The 8,229-nt window shown below is 34.8% G+C and overlaps 1 pseudogene across 1 annotated transcript; it reads left to right on the top strand.

The window, feature by feature from the left end:
• Positions 1–323: 323 nt before the first annotated feature.
• On the top strand, positions 324–7,757 carry LOC149798056 (heat shock 70 kDa protein 12A-like; annotated as a pseudogene). Its single transcript, XR_016421950.1, has 4 exons — positions 324–618; positions 3,984–4,208; positions 5,146–5,296; positions 5,597–7,757. The product of XR_016421950.1 is annotated as a heat shock 70 kDa protein 12A-like (transcript).
• The last annotated feature ends 472 nt before the right edge of the window (positions 7,758–8,229 follow it).

The raw sequence follows: 8,229 nt of genomic DNA, 5'->3' as shown, positions 1-8,229 counted from the left end.
GCAGATTGATTTTTTCACCCTTGCTGTAGTATAAACACAGAAATGGTAAATACGTTAAATTAATATTTCTTCTATAAACCATAAAAGAAGACAAACGCTTATTGTAAATATTATTGTTTTCTATGCTCTTAAAATGATGTCATATGAAATTATTGTGAATTTGACAAAGCAATATTTGCTGCAGAATATGAGCTACTTACATCTGGTATATGTTATCTATATTTCATATATCGAAACAAAAAGATAACACTATTTGCAAATGAAAGAAAAACACCAACAAACAACCGTATTTTATTCTATCCACAGGCCTCAACAACAAAAAATAACCTTTTAGTTGCCGCCATAGATTTCGGAACTGCCTATTCTGGTTAGGCGTTCTCATTCAAACACGAGTACGATATAGATCCAACGAAGATCAGTGCAAAGCAGTGGTATGGGGGACACCTGGTATCGATGAAGGCCCCTACAACAGTCTTGATAAAACCGGATGGGAAAACTTTTGATTCCTTTTTGTATGAAGCTGAATCCAAGTATAGTGAATTAGCATCTGATGACAACAATGAACACAAAAGATGGTATTACTTCCGTCGATTCAAAATGATGTTGCATGAAAAAATGGTACGAAGAGGCCACTATCAATCATTCACATCAGCACCACGTATTTATCTGTCCTACTACTACTACTACTATATAATAAAAATGACTCTTCTGGAGATAAAGATATACATTATTATGACAATGCAAATTTAAATTCTTGACATCCTCTGTGAATCAAGCGGCAGGTCTTTTATATAAATATGAACAGGAGTTTCTAAATATCAAGATATCCGACATATTCATATTATTAGAAAATAAACTAATTTATTATCAAAATTTGTTGAGAAACAATCTCTAGGATGATGACAAACTGATCCTGAACGACGCACGCATGACAAGACACAACGGACATGCCTTTGTCCAAGTGAAATACTACTACTACTACTACTACTACTACTAACAATAATCATAGTAATAGTACTAGTGGTAGTAATAATTATGATGATAATCATGAACACGATGACATGTATGATGACCATCAGTACAACATGGTACATGGAGAGATTTATAGATTGTCTAGATAAACAATGGACACACACACACACACACACACACACACACACACACACACACACATATATATATATATATATATATATATATATATATATATATATATATATATATATATATATATATATATATATATATATATATATATATATATATATATAGAAAGAGAGAGAGAGAGAGAGAGAGAGAGAGAGAGAGACTTTTGTGATAATGTCATGGTTTGTGTTATCTCTAGTACTAAAACCACTCTCAGTATCATGTATAAGAATACAGTCGACTACTTTGAAACTATTTTTGTATGGACCAGAAAATATAGCTATGCATGGAAGCATTTGTAGTCGAAATCTATGCACATCATATCTGGGCTACATTTTATTAAAAGTTCTATCAGAGCTATATGATACGAACATGAATTAAATTAACTCAGCCTTTACTGTAATATATTCTTGAAATTGAGGCCTATTTAAAATTTTATAATTATATTTAGAAGATAACTTCTATTTTTCACTTTTGCTTATTTCATTTTTAACCACTTCACAATTTCTTATTATGTTGGGACACATGCAAATTCAATGAATAATGTTATCAAAAACATTTACATATCCACCAGCCTATCGTTTTCTTAACTGTTATTCTCTTGTACTGAAATGTTTTTCTAAGCATAAGGTGTTCTTGCGGGTCATCAAAACTATTAGAATAAGTCACATGATGCAGTTATAAGCAGATGAGAAGTGGTTTCTTATGTGCTTTTCTTCGTATCATTAAGCTATTTATGGGTTACAATTATTAGACTATATGCGTCAGATATCGTCTATCGAAATCAACAGAACTAGTTATGGTCATGTGCACTATTACACAAAAAAAACTAGCTATGGTCATGTGCACCCCATTATCGTAAATTGGTGTCTTGTTAGAGGCTACTGCATTCATAACTGAGAACCATGACATAATTAGTCTTCTCTGATACCTTTATGGCATGCTGTGGCCATAAATTTACCAGCTGACCTATCAGTCGACACACGTTCCAAATCCTACACCATCGTTTCAGATAGAAGGAATTCACAGCCTAGTTATACACGAATTATTGGACTTCACTCCTTGTCCTAACTACTTTACTTTGCTAATTAGCGATTCATTGACATACATTTTCAGACATAGCAAAATCAATCCTCAACAAATCATTTAAGACGATTATTTTCATATTCACGCAATTTGCATCAGAAGACACAATCAAATCTTACTCTATATGGTTTCTAATAAATACAAACAATTGAATCCAAACTCATCCATATCATGAAATATTGTATGAAATTCTTACAATATGTTATTATGACATGCAAGATCATTTCGAAACTCAAGGAAAAAATTAAGGAAGAATTTAAAATGGAAAACTTAAAAAATAATTACAAACTTGCATCAGTGAACACATTGTATGTAATTGAGACTAACCGTGTGCTTTATTCAAGATTCGCATCTTCCTATGCAACCGAATATGTCCTTGTCCGTGTACACAACTTTCCGACATTCCTCTTTAGGACGATTGAAATATACCGACTATTTTTCCATTGAGTCAACTCCTTGGCAACCCTAAGAAACTCAGACTGATTAATTTTACGAGGGGAACTATTTTAAACCCCGAAACTACGTCTATGAACAAACACACCATCGTTTAGATTAGCCAATCAGGATTACTACTTTACCCACCAAAATGCTTTATCAGTCCCATCGAGGTAAGAAAATTCTCCCCTATCCGTCTTTATTAATTCCTATTCTGGAAAATATCATTTATGGCATCTGTATCAAATGGACCACAATTTCCTAAACTTTTCCTCTGGTACACATCAACTCTGTACTTTCGCCTGCTTCAAACGGTTAATCAAGTGGGTCCTAATTAAAATTATATTATGCCCAAACCAGAGCAGATTCTATCCCTTGCATTCAACATTTTATTGCGAGACTATCCAATATATCAGTCTTTATGGGTACGTGTCACTCTGACCCCGACAGGAGGTACTGTGGTGTTATTCTACCAACAGGTTACTCTATGTACATAATTATTCTACAAAATTTCGCATCATTACAATGATGATACAATATTTCCAGAAAATGTTAATTGCGACCACGGTCAAATAAAGGGGTGTATAAACTTCTTTACCTAAGAATTATTCATTCTTGCCTTACCATCCGAAGCAGAATCATTCGTATGGTTGTGTTCAATTTTTAGATTGGGTGAATTTAATTATTTTAAATTATTCACTGGAATTTGATAGTGCTCAATAATACTTCTTGGACTAAATCATTAATGAGGAATTATCACGAAGTTAGTCAAGAACATTTTGGATCATGTTATTGTGATTGATCAAAGTACTGTTGGCATGTCTCTGCAGTTCAGAACATTAGCACATTAACTCATTCTAGACTACAACCACGTCAACACATTTAATATTAGAACTTGCTTAGAGCACCACTGAAATTCAATTGGAATTATATTCCTTTAGACTTGTGGTAGAACATTTAGAACTCTTTGGGATTTAACTCACAATACTGTAAGATTTTTAATAAATGTTCACTTTGTAATCTAAGGAAACAAATTATTTGATGAATTTTACAAAACTTGTGTTTGTTTTTTGGTATTTTCTGTTACTTAGTTAAGACCATAAAGTCGTAACAGTTATTCATATCTCACATAACTTAATTGACTGACGACCGCTCATACCTTTTAAGAACTTTTTGATGTATAGATAATCAGTCTTCATTTTCGTTTTAGATCAAAGTTACATTAAATAAAATATATAGCCTTCCGTCGATCTCCTAGTGGTATTTCTGCAGTCATTATCGAAGAAATCATGATTACAATTATCTGTTGTATACAGGGATTGAATAGAAACGTTGATCTAGAGGACGAATCGCAAAAATCCTTGCCAGCAAAGACCGTCTTCTCACTTGTCATTCGTTTCCTGAAAGAAGACATGTTGAAGAACAGCAAAGACCGACTGTCCAGTGGGCATATAAGAGATGATGAGATCACTTGGGTCTTAACCGTGCCTGCCATCTGGACTGACGCCGCCAAACAATTCATGAGGGAGGCTGCAGTTGAGGTAGTGTTAACAAACACATCTAAGTTTTAAATTATCAATCTACTTCTCTTTATCGAAGATTGTAATGCTTTATGTCAATGTCACCTATTGTAGCATGGCTTTGTCAGATTGCTCTTGTTATATGTTGACACATCTTCTGTGACAGGTTACCTACTTCAGTGATATACACCTGTACATCTATCGCCATATATGGATTGTGCAGTCTAGATTAGATGTCGTAAGATTAGAACCATCGCAGTCTATTTAAAATTGCGAATTATTTGTTCACCGTGTTGATCCAAAGTAGTCATTTGGGACTAAGTAGTATTTTCTGTTAATTTTTGGAATGGCAAAGGACTATATTGCACAGGACTATGACTATATTATTCATCTAAAATCGGTGAAAACGGATGAATATTAAGAACTTTTTTGCAATGTAGATACTAACAGGGGTGGGTCTAAAAATATATTGATCAGGTACTCTTATCTTTTCTGGAGCAGCCCTGACTTATTCATACAATGAGTGATCTTGTATGTTGTTTTTAAAACATTGGCACTCGATATCGGTTGCCCACTCAAAGAATGATTTGTTGACAATTATAGGATGACCTTCTATCAGACAATCAACACAGAACCATATAGCATACCATCAAGAGATGCAAAAAAAAAAAAACTTTTGATAAATTTAAGCCATTTCATTGTAAAGAAACTGCACTACAACTTTTCGAATATAATACGCATGTTTGTCGTTGAAAACAGAATATTAAGTACATTATCACTCAGAGACAGTTATATTCCAATATAAATACTTATTGTTTATTTTCACTACTTCAGTGGCTAGCTTTTTGTCCACGTATTAATTGGCGAATTCTTATGAAAATATCGGGCTACTGATGAGCTTGTTAGTGCGATATAAATACATTTTACTTTATTTTACGTTAATAAATATCTTTCTCAGGCTGGCATTAAAACTGAAAATCTGAAAATAGCACTAGAACCAGAGACAGTGTCCATTTTTTGCCGCCTTCTCCCACTAGAGAAGATGGTCGAAGGAGGAGGGATGACTTCTTTCAAGCCTGGCTCAATATACATGGTGCTGGACGCAGGAGGTTAATTACCCACTTAATTTCTTGTCATTAATTTTTCATTGATGTCTATATTAGGTTTGGGAACAAAATTTATCAATCTCAAATTAAGATTAATTTTTCTGTATAAAATATACTATTTTTTATTTATTTCGTACATGTCTGGTTAGACGATAACTACGTTTTGACATACACTCATGATTGTATTGCTAATACTTGTAACAAACAAACAGATCACGAACTATTTCTGAAGAATAATGTTTTGCAGAAACTACATATTTAGCGAAAGTTTCAGAATGATGAATCCTAATGCATCTTCCACAGGTGGAACCATCGATATCACTGTTCACGAAGTTTTGTCGGATGGAAGGCTGAAAGAGCTTCATAAAGCCAGTGGTGGAGCATGGGGAGGAACTCAAGTAGACGAAGCCTATAAGCAATTCTTAATTAGCCTGGTTGGAAATGCAGTCTTCCAGCGTTTCCTGCTTGAGAACAAAGAAGACTATCTGGACATGTTCAGAGACTTTGAGATAAAGAAGAGAGGTATTGCTCCGGATAACGATAAGAACGTTACTGTCAGACTACCATCATCATTGAAAGAAATCTTTGAGGATGAGTATGGTGAAGATCTTCGTACGGCCATTAAACAGACAAGATATGCCAACGAAGTGTCCTTGACAGTTGACAAACTTCGTATAAATGCCTCAGCAATGAGAAGTCTCTTCTCTAATGTCATTGAAAACACCGTATCCCATGTAAAGGAGCTGATGAAAGAGAGGGCTGTCAGTAGCGTATCCAGCATTTTAATGGGGGGGGGGGGGTTTCTGAGTCCAAGATGCTTCAACATGCCGTTCGTTCCAACTTCCCCAACGTCAAGGTCATCATACCCCAGGAGGCGGGTTTAGTTGTATTGAAGGGTGCAGTAGTTTTTGGCCATTGTCCGTCTTCTATTGCACAGCGCGTCTGCAAATACACATATGGAATTTTAATGATCATTCCATTCAAGAACGAAAAGCACGATATCGGGAAGCGAGTTGAATATGACGGTGTGCCATACTGCAATGACATTTTTGATAAGGATATTGAAATAGGCCAAGCGGTCGCATTAAACGAGACTACCAAGGAAAAATCCTACACACCGATGACAGAGGCTCAAACGAGCATTGAATTTCCAATATATGCCTCAACACATAAATTTCCAATGTACGTCACAGATGAGGGATGCACGAAGCTTGGATACGTCATAGCTAATAATATCGATACGAGTGTGCCAAAAAGCCATAGAATGGTATTTGTCTGTATGACTTTTGGAGGTACCGAAATTGAGGCCACAGCAAGGGAAGAAAAAACAGGAAAATCTACAAAGGCCACAGTTAGTTTTCTCGGGTAGATATAATAGAAAGGGTTTGTATCTTTGATAGGGATTTAACTGTATAAGGAATTAACATGTGAGTATATACATCTAATGGACATCATTGACCAATATAAATGTAATGTTCTATTCGACATATGGATCATAAATGTTGGTATTCTTTAGCTAGCTAGATTTCGTTATAGTTTTTACTGTATACAGTGATGAGCTATCGCCGAAATAATATACATTTATTTCATTGTTTTAAGGGAATGTCTAGAATACCATTTGCCACAAGAATAGCATTAACGATTAGTTTTGCTACTTCGTGATGGAGCACGTTCTTGTCCCTGTGAACGAAAGGTTAGTATTTTAGTTTATTACTAAATAGTCCTAAAATAATTTGTCTATTATGTTACTGCAATCGAGTGGCTTGTACACACACACACACACACACACACACACACACACACACACATATTCTATTTCACTTTTGTCCATGATTGTAGATTGTAAGGATCCTTTGCAGACAGCTTATTACATAGCTATTTTTGTACATGATTGTAGATTATGACTGTGTAATATACTGATCATTTTTAGGCAACATGTTTACCTTGATTCTGAGTTCAGGACATCGGTTTTTCTTTTGGAGAAAAACAATGGTAGACCTGATATTCGTCAGGTTATATGCAGATAACTAAATAAACAGTCTAGACCTTGTCTACGAATTTGATGGGGAAAATGGTCCCCTTATTGTGTCTTAGGTTTTTATATAAAGGTTGTGACCAACATAATTGTGTATTTCTATCATACCAACAGTCTTGGTCTAATCAATTTCAGTTGTGTTCAGTTAGTTTTTGAGAGGATTTATTTATATAAAACATTCATTTCCATTATAAAGTGCTCTTTGACTGTTTCGACTAAAACACAGTCTTTGGATTATTTCGAATTCATTGTGAAACAGCTAGACTAGTACATCTAAGACCATTGATACATCAGCGCATACAATATTGAAATTCATACAGAATATTATATACTCTTTGACCTGAGAGAACATTTAGGATTATTTGGGATTTGATGCACATTATTGTAGGTTCCTCTTATGTTTTCATTTCATAACTTGCAAAATGAATTTATATGTTGAATTTTACAAAACTTGTTTGTTTTGATTTTTCTGTTACTTAGTTTAAAACCATAGAGTCGTAGCAACTGAAATTAAAGTTCAACGAAAAGGTTTATTTTTAATGTGCTCTTGGAGATGCAGGTTTTCAAACCCACCAAATTAAATTTAATGAACGCGCGCGCGCACACACACACACACACACACATATCTATCTATCTATCTCTCTGTGGTGTGTGCGTTCCTTGAATTGTGTGTGTGATTTGGAATTTTAACGAAGCTTTAACAATTTTTCAGTCATATCGTTACGATGTCTGCATTGTGGCAGTTTATAGCGATGTCTATCACTGTGGTATCGTGCCGCTGATATGTGGCATCATGTACAACCCAGTCACATTATCTTGACGCCAGACCGACCTGTCCTAACACTATCCTCTTAATGCTGAGCGAGGCAGCTGCTAGTACCATTGTATATGCCTTTAGCAT

The sequence above is a fragment of the Sinohyriopsis cumingii genome, chromosome 6, assembly GCF_028554795.1.
Source record: "Sinohyriopsis cumingii isolate HCF-2022 chromosome 6, ASM2855479v2, whole genome shotgun sequence".
NCBI classification, from domain to species: Eukaryota; Metazoa; Mollusca; class Bivalvia; order Unionida; family Unionidae; genus Sinohyriopsis; species Sinohyriopsis cumingii.
Note: the sequence above shows the minus strand (reverse complement) of the source record. Positions and strands in the feature narration are given on the sequence as shown.